The sequence below is a fragment of the Amphiura filiformis genome, chromosome 8 (genome assembly GCF_039555335.1).
Source record: "Amphiura filiformis chromosome 8, Afil_fr2py, whole genome shotgun sequence".
NCBI lineage: Eukaryota > Metazoa > Echinodermata > Ophiuroidea > Amphilepidida > Amphiuridae > Amphiura > Amphiura filiformis.
Genome location: NC_092635.1, coordinates 39,141,232 through 39,155,742, shown reverse-complemented (window position 1 = coordinate 39,155,742; position 14,511 = coordinate 39,141,232). Strand labels below are relative to the sequence as shown.

General features: G+C 36.4%; 1 protein-coding gene across 1 annotated transcript in view; it reads right to left on the bottom strand.

The window, feature by feature from the left end:
• Window positions 1-14,511, bottom strand: part of LOC140159006 (CREB-regulated transcription coactivator 1-like) — a 99,107-nt gene that overhangs the window by 73,949 nt on the left and 10,647 nt on the right.

The window sequence follows — 14,511 nt, the reverse complement described above, 5'->3', positions numbered from 1 at the left end:
CATTAAAACTGTTACAATATTTTATCACTATGGTGCAAATTCCTTCTTTCAGTAGGACAGCATTATAGTACTTGGGGACCGTTCACAACCACTTTTAGGGAGGCCTGATGCAAAAACATTTCATCACAAAAAAATTTTGGGACCCCCCTTTTCAGATATCAAATATTTCAGGGCTCCCTTTTTGACATGAAAATTATAGGTCAACATCATAGAAAAGCATTAGAAACTCAATTTTTCTGGGAAAATTTGTGGTCAATTTTTCAGAGCCCCCCCTAGGAGGGTCAAAACTTTTTAAGGGCCCTTTTTTGCATCAGGTCACCCCTAACAAGTGTTTGTGAACGGTCCCTTGATACAGAGCTTTCTTCAATGTACATTTGAAATACTGGTAAAATAAAATTGATAAGATTCAAAATAAAACATTTTCTCTTCTTCCCATCATGCATTGCTCTACAGATAACTCAACTGTTCTAGTAAAATTAATCATAAGAATTAATAAGCTGAGCATGGTGGGAAGATGGTTGAAAAGGTTTATAAAACCTTGGGCATTTCCAAGACAACTGAACCTGAGATGTGAAAATTTTAAATTAATTTCAAACACTTAGTTTGGTTTTATATGGTAGCCAAGGGTTTAAAGTTTAATTTATGCAAATTAAAAAGACTACATATATTTCATTAATTTTATACTCAAAGAAATTTAAAAAGAACCAAAATTCATCAGTCCTCAATGTTTGGAAATGCCCACTTTTCTAGAATTAACCCCCATAATATTTAAGTTGCTATGATTTTTTTTACAACAATGCTCTAAAACAAACTTTACAAAACTGCAACAGAACACTAGCCACTTTCAAAATAATTTGCCCCAAATTATTGTGGAGAAGAGATCCAGGTATAAATATAGGCAGTAACACCATTGCAGGCCTGAAATGTTACTTGTGGTCCCCACAAAAATAGCCCTACATTGACTGATTATGCACTATCAAAATAGAGAGCTTGCACATCCAATGCTAACAATTGCAAATGACAGTCTTAACTACTTGTACTTTCCAATAACAAAACCACATGTTCCCAAGAGTGTGTTAACCAAAATGTGGCTACGATTTGATGTGGTGTAATATCAGTATTTTGAAATCATTACTTCATCTTCACATGTATTTTACCGGTACATACATATTTGAGAGATATCTAACACCTTGGATACAAGCCATCATATGGATAAGGTAACTTTCAACAAGCACTGATTTTCATAAACTATTGATTGACATGGATTCTCTGATGTTGTGCAATGCGTCCAGCACTCTAGCTAAATACTCCCCAAGGGATTCACCACTTTAGCGGGATTTCCCCTATGTGAAAATGGGGATTTCCCAGACCCACTTTTCTAACAACAAATCCTATTGTCATCAGCATGATTCAACTTTTATGTCCATTAAAAGAGTTTCATTCTTTTTTGCAGTAATTTCTGTGCACAAACTAAAGTGGATACCATACATATGTATGAAAGCTTTAGTAAACCAAGCCATAAAATGTACATCTTAAAATAAAATTTAAATGATTTATGTGAATTCGCCATCGAAGTGAACAGAATTAACTACATTACAATAGATGAATACAATTGTAATAGATTGCCCTGCACTACAACGTTCACGCGGTACTTTTGCATTTGCATTTCACTATAGATGTCAAAGAAATGCTAATCACTCGCACCAGTAAGATTAGTATCTTTGAAAAGAGCAGTATTATATTCAATTTATGATTGCAGACATACACAGGTGATGAGTGCAACCTGCTTGTAGTGCAGGGTGATCTATTCAAAAATGTGAATGTGTGTAGGGAGGTGTGCTTTGCTGTTCCTTAATTTGCACAAGTCATTTTACTTAATTCCATCTTTGGCAGACATTTCACAAAATACTTTAGTTCACCTGAAGTTCCTCGAAAATGCATTTCAACATCACATAAAACTTGAGGTGAACCAAAGTTTATGTACTAAAGTACCTGTTAACAATAACATGAACAGTAATTCAACCTAGTTAAATGGTAAGTAAAATACTACACACTTATTTATTCAACCCCAATATTAGGTAAATAATACCACATAGGCTTAAAACATTTCCACATAAGTTGTCCTGTACTTGACTCATGTCCTACAAACAAATCCAAACAGAATACTGGACACCTTCCAACTTCCTTACAACAAACAACATAATCCAGGTTAGAGAGAGGAAGTAAGTCATTCATGTTTTATGTCAATTGTAAAGTGCATCCCTAAAGTAGACACAGTGTTGCCTGATATTACTAACAAACAGCCCATTTGGGTTACTTTTGAAGACAACAAATTGTCTTAACCTGTCTCATCATTGGTCAGTAATCATTATTACAAACTACACCTTGTATTTTTTGATTGTCTACTTCAAGTTTTCTTGTTCTCTTTCCCTCATAGCGAGCCGTGTTAATCGAGCTTTGGGTGTAATTGGGCGCCAAATCATCCATCCACAGCCAGCAACCCTTGTCATTGACAAATTTGGCAATCAGATTGATCGAATCCCAGAGACACTAAGTGACATCTTTGTTCATCTTCTCTCCTTTTTAGTTTCTTCTTTCCCTTCCAAGAGCAACGGTTAGGGTGCCCGAATGGGTGACTCCATTGGAAATCTACACCCCCTGTCTGTATATGGGTGTATGGATTCCAAGTGTAATACTAATAGCCCGATTGTTTTCCCCTTAATGTAAGTCTAATTTTTTTATTTTTTTTGATCTTTTAATGTAAATCAGTAAGCAGCCAAATGACATTTAAGAGTCTAATTTAAATGTTAATAAATTTAATATCATTCACTGATCTGATTAAAACCAATGCAAGGACTTGTGAACTTTTGAATTGCTGAAATTGCATTTTATCTTTGCTGCAATCAGCACAACGGGGAACTTGAGACTGTAAACAGCACATTGGAAAAGACAATTAATACTATGTCCCAAAATTAATCGAGTAACAATTCCAACTATTAAGATTTAATTTTATGTATGTTTTATTTTCATTTATTTCCTTATTTTCATTCATTGATCAAGTCAGTCATTCATTCATTTATCATCTCTTCTATTTCTTATATTTATAATGTTAAGATGAGATATACTCGCAAAAATTAATTGTATTTGCTATGGTTGCTATGGAATATTATTGCTGCCATCACAACATCCAGTCTTCTAAGAAAACAAAATGAATGAAATAACTCAAAATCCCGGCTCAAATAGCTTATCCAATCAATCCCAGTTTAATAGAGGACCTTACTTTCATTTGCAAAACCTATTGGGGTTTAGTTTAGTTTTGTTTGGAGAATAAACAATTTATTGTTTGTTTTTGGGTAACATAAAACCCATCAACAAATTTCTGCATTTGGAAGCTTTCATTAAGAGCACTCAACACAGTTGCCTCTTAAAATGCACTGCTATTGAATTTAGCTAGTCATGGGTTTACTTAGAGGGTAGACTTAGAGAGAAAATGCAATCTTGCTTTTTCGTGCTTTTCTCATTTTTTAAAGAATCATTTCTAGCACGATAATCTATTTCTGTACCGCATGGTTGCAGAATTCGACAACTATTGGTAATAACTTTAAAATACCATTCTTATGCCGTGGTGGCATCATGGATGTGTCTGGAAGGGAAGTCCCCTAATGTGGGCTGTGCGTAGTAAGTGTAAGTAACTCAGTCCTTGTAATAAAAAGAAAAATCTTTTCCTACAATAAATGTTTCAAGCTATGTTAACTGAACATAATTAACGATCCATCTTCAAAGACTAAACATTCAGCATGTCTTACACGTCTTAACCTTTTCCTACCTACTTTTCTCTTAATAACATGATTCTCAAGGGGGCAGTATTTTCAATGGTACCAGTCTTTATATACCTCATGATCCAAATTATACTTTTCTTCCACTTCTATATGCTACTACTCATCAAAGCCTGTTCAGCATCTGGATGGTACCTCACAACAAGATGATAACACATTTTTGTCACTTTTTCAAGCAAAGAAAATTTGGCCTACTTTGTATTCACCAGGCTGACATGAAAATGCTTATACATATTGCCAATTCCATGCCAAAAGTGCCTTTTGTAACGTCCGTAACAAAATTTTAGAACATTATTGCTCAAACAAGGAGCATTTATTTCAAACTTGCTAATCATGCCTCCATAGATTGATGTCACACCTACTTCAAGATAGTAAAGAAAAAAATCTGAGGAAGCACCTTGACAGTTTTTTTTCGTTATGAAAAACGTTACGGACGTTACATTTGAGATAAAATGTAACGTCCGTAACACTAATTCAACAGTGTAGGATGATACAGGAGTATTAATTTCAAACTTACTTTTCATGTTTACATAGAATGGAGTCAGGGCTTGCTCAATATAGTTAACAGAAAAAAAAAAACACAGAATTGAATGGAGATTTAAGGATATGTACCATCTGTCAAAAAGGCAGGCACTTTCGCGTAACGTCCGTAACGCTTGTTTCTAATTTCTGTAGCTAATTAACAAAGAAAGCCAAAACAAAATTGCTTCATTATATTGAACATTAGAGTGTGTACTCATAGCATACTAAGAAATAAAGTGTTATCCTAACAGCAAACATGTGTGCTATTCACTTAAAAGTTGCAAGTTGCATGTATCTGTAACGTCCGTAACGGTGGAATTGGCCATATGTAAGCATTCTGATATGAAATAAATGTGCACTATGAAATAAAGCATCTTCATCTTTACGTTATCGCAATACTACTGATTTTCAGTTCAAGCTTACCAGTAAGGCAGCATGACTAAATCATCACAACTTTCGACTACGATTTGTTGATCGGGTAACAGAGTTATGAAAATAACAGGCGTGCTACAAATTGCACTTCTGGAAATGTTAAGGCAGGCTGTCAGGTGTGCTATTAAATTGCACTTGGTAAGAAGTTTAGGAATAGAGGTGTGCTATAAATCGCACTCGGACAAGTGATTTATGGTGTGCAAGTGCACTCGCGCGCCTAAAACTCATTCCCTGAAGGAGACTAAATAATTGTTATTAGTTTTGTTTGGTGCTTGATTCTTGTCATTCCAATTCTATGAGCTGTGTAAAGTCTTTGTTATTATTATATCTTTTTCTACATATTAGGACTGCAAACATTATACTCTAACCGGGTACATTGCTGCTCAAGCAGCAGTCCCACCATATTATGTACATTATTATTATCATATATGTTATTTCTGTTATCAGGATTGTTACTATTAGTATTATTGTTATATTTTTTTTACTATTATTATTATTATTATCACTATTATTACTACTACTATTATTATTAATATCATTTTAGTATCACATCTGTATCAGTTCTCATTGATTGGTGATAAAATGAAATTAATAAATTGGAATTGAAAATTGAAATTGAAAACTATTTGTGTCCCCAAAAAGGCGCAATAGGGGACATAAAAGATAAACAAATTACACCACAAATTGCTTTGTATCCGTTTAAATTGATCTACTTATAGTTCATTTGTGAGCAAAATTTCACACATTTTGCTGAATTTTATACAGCTACAACTAAGTTCTTTTAAATTCATGATATTCATGTTTGATTCAGCTGAATGCTATATCAACACCATGCAAGTACGAGAATGCCATAGCTGCTGCATGGTATTTTAAAATTGCATGAAATTGCATAATTTGTAAGATGGCCAGGTCTGGGGCGGTGGTTCTTGAGATAGTCCCTGATGCAACTCAAGACACCTGATATAAAAATTTAACCCCTGAGCACTACCGATCTAACATTGCCTCTGATTGGTCAATTATGTGATATCTTCACTTTAAGGGGGTACTACACCCATCACATTTTTTTGCGGGTTTTTTGCATTTTGTGAAGAAATGAGAAAAAAAATGGTCAAAGTGGTATGCAAAATGAAGGGGCAAATCTTCTCGTTCTATTGGTGGTATTGATAATAATGTAGCTTACATGCTTTTAATTGTACAAGCCAAAGAGAGGTACATGATGACCCCATCACAATTTTGATCATATTTGCAATTTCAGAACTGCTGACGTGAATCCACTTTACACACTTATTTATCAGCAATGGCAGACCCTAATAGTACCAAAATATTTTTTATTTTGGAAATGCATTAATTATGCACAGCTTTGAAAACACAAATATGCATCAATTTCATGTTATCAATGAAATTAAACTTATTTTCCCCTTCCAGTTGACAATGATATGCAAAATTTGTGTTCACAAGGCAGCACATTTGTTTCAGGTTTGATACGGTTGAAATTAAAGAACAGTCAAAACAGTCAATTTTCAGTATTAGGTGAATTTTTGCTCAGTTTTCTGAGAAAATAGAAAGCTTACAAAACACGATAATAATGTGAATCGGTATGTTCACAATGGTAAAACCTCAATATTAAACTGTTGGACACATCCTAAAACTTCATGTGTAGTAACGGTTTCGTCACTTACCTGTAGCGGGTGTGTATTCCTTCCACTTTGAGAAAAAGACGAAAAATCCGTGTGAAACTTGGAACTGATAAAATCACTGCTCGCTCAAGATAAGCCGGCGAAATCGACGCCATATTTTTATAATTGGTTTTGACCTTTGACTAAGGTTGCGCGATACTCGATACCGCTGGATTCTCTGATACCGACGCTGCGTTTATACCGTATTTTACAGACATGACAGAATAGGCCTAATGAATTATTTAATGGAACGTATTGAAAAAAATATTAGGAAATTGAAAACAAATATAAACAAATATTCTAATCTCTCATTCTCTATTAGCGACTTCAGGTAGCGAATAAATTGTGTGGTAGGTCTAGACTATCTCCAACTCTAGTGTGATGCAGAATCCCGGGTGCAGAATTCACTGCTTTTATTGGAGTATAAATGATCCAGATCCAGATCTCGCAGCCTGGCTCACCGCTAGGCCTAGGCCTACATTGTACAGTGTTTTGAATAATCCAATGGATTGTCTATGGGATATGCACTCAGCAGCACATCATGGCGGGTATTGGCGGGCATGTAGGCCTACACGATAAAACATTTCAGGGTGTGTTATGTTATATTTATTACAATTAGGTAAAAATCCCGATTTTGAAAAATGTTACGGTGCTTTAAATAACAATTGTTTTCCTAATGTACGTACATGTAACGTCACAAAACACTTTTCAGCTACCTACCGTATCATTCACATTTAGAAGTGTACGGTATAGAAACTAGTTTACGCTGAGGGATGATTTCATACAATTTTTAACAAAAAGAATTTTTCACACATCTGAGTTTTGGTGACCTTGAGCATTGTAAAGTGGCAATGTTCGATCCCAATCAAAGTAATTGCAAATCTTTTACAAAATAGGCCTATTTTCAGTACAAAAAACACGGTTTAAAATATGTTACGAAAGATTTGAAACTAGCTAATTGTGGGCCTATTGGTTTTGTTTACAATCAACACACAAATTGTGTTAATAATGTTTTAAACTTAAATTGTCAACAGAAAGAGTCAGCTGATCATCAGGTTTTATGTCTTCTTTTAACAAGAGTGGAAACAAAGGAACCCAAGAATGTGCAAAGTTATTGAGTTCGGCTAGAATCTCAAATGTAAACTCCGAGTCAAAAATAAGCTTTGTTTCATTAATTAAAAAGAAAGTTGTAAAGTTGTTGTATCTTGTTAGTAAAGTGAAGTTTGCTACTGTTTTTATTATTACCTGTGTTGCGATTCAAATCCCACAAAGAGTAAGCAAGTTCGTTATTAAATGTGGTAGGCCTCAGTACCCCCCTCCCCTCCCCAACATACACATTGACTCATTTAAGGCGCGGATTCAGGGGGCTGACGGCCCCCCCCCCCCAAATAAATAAATAAAGAGAAGAGAAGGGGAAGAAAGGAGAAAAGGAGAAGAGAAAATGGAGGAAAGGAGGAGAAAACTAAATTGCACGTAATTGAGTAGGTTTGATGTCTAAATAATCGCACAGTAGGTCCTATATAGGCCTCAAGCGATTATTTTAGGTATTGCTTGAAGGCGGGTCCTCGTCCTAAAAGCATGTGAAAATTACTGCATGGTCCGCCCGATATGCAGGGCCCCTCACATTTTGCCACCAAAGTCAGTATTAAGACGGACTCCATACCGACTTCATCGATTTATGCATAGTGCCAATCTCAAGTTTTGCAAATTGAGTTCGTGCCCTTTTTTCTGTTTTTCAAAAGCAATTGATTCAAATAGTAGTGTAAAAACAATGCACCGAATGGCTTCAATTCGACCTTCATCTTGCAAATTTTCAAACTTCTCAGGGGGAACATCCCCTCAGACTAACCCTTATAGTAGATAAACATATGATCATTTTCGCTCTTCTTCCAACATTTGCAAATTTAAGCCCTATGTTAACACAATTTGCGGTATAGGCTTACAGGGAAAACTTGTCCAAGGAAGGTTTCATGGACCATCATTTAACAAATTCGCGGCTTTTTACACACTAGTACCAAAATGGTCCACCAAAACACTTCAATTTTCTTCATTTTACACTCCCCTGCGTAATCGATATACAAGTGGCCATTTTCGCTTCTTCTTTCGCCGATTTATGTTTAAAACAATTTACAGGCCTACGACAATAGGGAAACTTGTCCAAGAAAGGCTTCATGAACCGCACATTTCACAAATATTCGGCCGCCAAACTAAATTTTTACACCGTGAGTAATAGCGCCAAAATTGTCCACCAAATCGCTTCAATTAGATCTTCATTTTGCACCAGTTTCTTATTTCTGAGGGGGAACATCCTCCTCAGACAACATCCTGCGTCATGCAAGCGCAGCTCCGCGACCATTTTTATTTAATTTTATTTAATTTTTTCTAAAAATTCGGCCGCCACCCCCTGACTGCTCTAGATCGACAATCGACAAAAGCTGGTATCGCCCATCCCTATGGAGAGTGACATCCGTTGACATCACAGACCAGGCGGTGATGGAAGCGATATCGCCAATTTTGAGGTCGCCATTAGATTTAACACATAATCATGAAATCGTTACAAAGAATTCTAAATTTGTTATGTGGTGTCAAAGCAAAATTATCTTACTCTAAAACCGTCGGGGTACGACAAAGTACCCCACTGCAAGTATGATAATTTTCTATTTGTAATTGCTAACCGTGTATTTTGAATGGGGCTGTCAGTGTATCTTCGCCAGCCTCAGACGTCACGTGTTGCGCTTCCTCGCCGCCTGTCACAGACGTAAAAAGTGGATCGCTAACAAAATAAGCGTCCTTACCAACCAGTCAACTTTAAGACAAATAGGTGAAAAGACACACTTTTACAAAGTGTTTTCATAATTATTTTTATTTCACATGATCCGTGCATATATCGCCTAGCTATAAATGAAAAAATATTTTTTTAGACCAATCAAACCAATATATGGGTGTAGTACGGCCTTAATCACCAATCAGAATTGAGCTTTGCAAATAATGCACCCTAATTCTTTTGTGTAGTGAAATTATTCTAATAATGTTGCTGATTGGTCCAATCGATAATGAAAACTTCTTTTTGGCCAATCGGCAGGTAGTTCTCACGGGGTTAAAGCCACTAACTAGCAAGTCAAATATTGTACATTTTTGATTGCCTGCTATTTTAAAATCCTGCATAAAGCAGCAGTTGTCCACATGGCTTTGTTGGGACTACCTCAGCAATATATCATCTTCGCAGAAATGTGAGATACCATTAATAATGTAAAGCAGAGAGGAGCTCTAGTCACACTGTATATTTGCATTTCCTTTGGGCTCCTAAAAACTGTGTTGAATCTTATATTAAGCTGGGCTTAGTACAGCCAAGGTTTTTTAACGTAAACACTTCAAAATGCTCAAATTTCCCTTGAAATTTTGCGCTAAAATTTACTGCAGACAAGAGGAGTGAAATGCTATGTTTGTTTTCTTCAAGATGGATAGTATTTTTTTCTCATACTCTGTCACACTTTCTTTCTTATATTTGGTGTACATGTATTTCTGTGTCTCTACATGCACACCACATAGTGTGTGCGCATGCAATGCATGTGAGCACATTATTCTTTACGCAAATATGTTTTGGGTGATCCATCTGGATCTGGATATTTGTGTCGGTACTCGGTAGAACACCTCCTAAAAAAAGGCAACATCACCAACTTCTTGCTGCTAAATGGATGGACGCGGCTACAAATTTAATTTATCTGGAGCTGAATCGCTTTCTTAAAACTGGCAAGTGTTTGTGCCTCAACAACTTTTTCTGGTAAACTATTCCATTCAGGTATGGTTGCTGGAAAGAAGGTGTCCCCGTACCGTCTGGTTTTGTACCTAATCTGGGTGAATTATGATCCATAATTCCTTTTTCCCCTATTGAATTTGTTTTTTATGTTGTGCTGACAAGGATCTGAAAATATTTCACCCTGTAATTTAAATGGCATATAGTCCCTAACCTTTGTTATTTTTATGCAGCAGTCTTTAGATCTGTATACTTTAAATGGATAGTACATGGAAACAGCATCCATTTCAGGAATAATGAGAAAAAGAATCACCAATCTGCTTAAAACTGGCTATCCGTCTGAAAACCCCAGTAGAAATGTTGAATGAAATGTTCACTGAAAGAAAGAAAAAGGCCCAGGGCAGTGTTTCACTGCAAGGAACAATAAAGTAATCTATCGGTTAGATCATGTCCAAAGCATGCTCAAGTAGCGTAACAACTACCATGATGCACGATCCTCGTGCTTGTATGTTACTGTTACTGTAATGCCCAAATTTGTTCGTGTTTGCATTTCAAAGCACAAAATATGAATATACTCTGTTCTAGCAATGTCTTCTTGCTAACACCCTAGTTGTTATGATTGTATCAAAAAAGTTCGCCTTTAATTTTACTGCTCTTACAAACATTATCGGGGCTATTATTGTATTACCTATATAAATCCATAGTCAAATAGCAGCAAGCTTTACATGAAACAGTTGAGTGCGACTAGTGCCCTTGCAAATACATTAGCTAATTGGGATTTACCCTACCATTTGGGACGCATTATCTAGCTCTACTATTTTACAGCTTTCATCGATCAATCACAACTTCTCCAGCAAGCATCTCCGCTGCTGTAAATTATTTGTTTTACCTTTCACACTAACCATTCTTTGTATTGCTACAGCAAATTATCACATGCACAAAACACATTGATGTATTTAACCTTACGAGGCTAATGTTATGATAGACTTGTAAGTGATCTTTGAATTAATTGTCACTCATCCAATTTGACACTATCTTGGCATGAAGGTGTCATTATTTAGCACAAGAGTCACTATGGACCACAATGGCCTCATCCCAATGGCATAGTTCAATAACCTCAATTAAACAATCATAGTGAAAATTTTGACTTCAAGTTGTGGAGTATGAGTTTTTGTAGCCACATTTTTAAAGGTCGTTCAATGAATGTACAGATGTATTGGGGTTAAAGAATTGTGCCCTGATAGATGAGCATGTTGTGGATCCTAGTGAGTTCAGGGATCACAAACTTACAATCACTGTGTTTCAAAATGACCTCATTTCCAATTGCATAGTTCAATAACCTCAACAAGGTAAAAGCTCATAATTTAACCTCAAGTTCTGGAAAGTGTGTTTCTGTACCAAATGCACAACAAAAGGTCATTGGTTAAATTGGTATGTTTGAGATTCTAGGTAGCGAATGTAACTAGCATAGTTTCAAGCTATAGCTTTAAAGCTTCCTAGGTTGTCACACTTATTTGTCTGTGATCCCCACATATTCTTGAAAATTTGATAACCGTAGGGATTTCCATATTGCAATGTGCAACATGATCATTTTTTAAGTAGGACATCAATATTATTACATTTAATACGACATAGGCCTACATTAATATGCTTTGTGCAATTTGCTCTTAGATTAACACTCTAACCTTAAATTTCTAAAGTTACACAATTCCCTGGCGACATGTAAAATTTACCAGCAGCTCTTAAAGGGACACTGCAGTGAGCAAGTCTGGCAGCTTAGAAAAGATCAAACGAAATGCTATTTATGATCTCAGCTGGGCTGAAACTTATGAAATCTGTACCTGAGACCCGTTAAAATGATCATTCATGTGACACCACTTCCCTATAAATAAACATGTAGGAGCGATACAGAGGTTATTTATTTGTTTCTTTAAAATTTTCTTTTTAAAATACAAGCCTGAAATTGAGCTCTCACCAGAGAATTGTACCATACACAATTAGAAAGTTATCTACAGTGTTACCATATTTGTAAATGCACTATTTCAACATCAGCATGGGGTTGACCGCCTGAGTGGCTAAAACAGGGTTTCCAGCATAAAACAATATTTCCTGAGTTTTCCCTGCTTTTTTCCTTACAAATTCCCATATTCTATGACAAATGTTTCCACTTTATCAAGGTTGTATTTTAAGACAACCTACATGTACGGAGACTTGGAGATCTCTAAAAGTATGAAATATGAACTCAGTCTATGGTTTATTGCTGAATGGTTGCATTACATTTTGGTATCATACACTGTATACGTGTATGCCAAATATCACTGCCTTTTGGGCCACTCAAATTCCAAAGTTTTCCCTGATTTTTTCTGCTTTCCTGAAATTTTCCCCATCTAATTTCCCCTGTGCCTGCCAGAAAGAAGAGGATTTTTCACATTTTTGGTAAAGAACAAAAATACAGAGGTGGGGTGGCTTGAGTCCCCAAGCATCTAGGAAAGCATTTCCCAATGTCAAAAAACACATTTTGAGCCTGAATCCGCAATTTGCACCACAAGTGATGCAATTACGCATTCCTGCATGCAGTAGTCCTAAATTATACTGTGTCTCATCTGAAGTGTCGAGTTATGCCATATTGGATTTTGCTGTGAAAGATTAGAATCTTATATACAAACACATACATGTAGAAGGGTGCTTTGTCCATACGATGGTGTGATGCAAATGATTAAACGCAACGATTCCAATCTGCCACTGGGATATCTAACATGGCGTTACTCTCAACTTGAGAGGAGACACACTATATAGACGAATCCGACGAGCCAAGTGATGATCAGGATTAAGTCGGCCATCCGCGCCAAACTAGCTTAGTTCATTTGGATTGCGATCCAAGACGCCCACTATAGCGAGCGCATGAGCGCGAAGCATTTGTGCCGCATCATGGGAGCGGTAAACAATACACGCCTATCATACTGGTGTCGCGTAAAATGGATGGATGGCCCCCAGCTATGGCCGCCAGTGAGGTGTAGGAATGTGGCTCTGATTTGTCTAGATAGTTAAAACACTATTTTGCTTTCAAGGCAAAATATTTCAGCATGTCCAAACACATGATACATTCAGGTAATGACATTTTACACGCGTACGGTACTACTGACATATTTTGTCAATGTCATGCATTTGTTCAGTACCATTAAACATGAACTTGAATTGAAACTGGTACAAAGGGTAATTATTTTTGAACCAAAACAAGGTTTTCTTGGTAGTTCTCCCCAAAGAAACATTTACAGTCAAGGCCCTGAACAAAATATGACGTGCACGCATACTGCCCAGGCAAAAAACAATGGAAATTGTGATGATGTGTGCGCATACTGCCAGGCAATGACGTCATAAGTCAACTCATCTATAGTCCACAAGGTGCAATTTCATCCAACTAAGCCCAATTCAAAATTGATTCTCACAGTTGTAAACTCATCCTGCCAAAATCAATTTAACTTACTGTCAATTTTGATTCTTGCAAATTAAGTTTACATGTACAAGAAATGAATTACGACTATGGTAAATTTTGGCTTCCTTGAGGCAGGGATCAGGGGTAGCATTTTAAGGGGTCTTGGGGTCCAGGACTCCTTGATTTGGCAGGTCCCCGTGATTTGGAACCCATAATTTTATATGTCTGTGTAGAATTAGATGCATGCACCTCTTTATTTGCCAATTTGACCCCTGAACTCAGCAGGTCACAGCTAACCCTGGAAGGGATGTCAGTGCTTTGTTCCATTTACTTGTTCTACTTCTTGTTCCAGTTAATACTGCATCCACTGGAGCAGACACTGACATCACTGCCTCGAGGAAGCCAAACGGACAATAGTTAAACATTATTTATCATAGAGCAGCTATCCACTGCATAGTGACACCACAGTGCAAATTGTACTTATTTATCTAGATATGTTCAAAATAGATGAAGTAAAAGTTACAATTTTTATAAAAAAAATGTAAAAAATATCTGTCCCACATTTCAGGGATCAAGTTTTAAGGCGTGTGTGCGATCGCACACATTAAATCGCCTGTCCGAATGTGATTTATAGCACACCTCAATTCTTAACCTTCTTACTGAGTGCTATTTAATAGCACACCAGAAGGGCGATTTATAGCACTAGCACGCCTGTTATTTTCAAAACTCAATCCCTGATGACATTTGATGTTTTCTAAAGGCTACATTATTACAAATTGCACATGTTGGTTTGCCTTTTTTCTTAGATTCCTTTTTCTGTGGTGCACCAACATCTACCCAGATAGCGCCGGAGCTGGG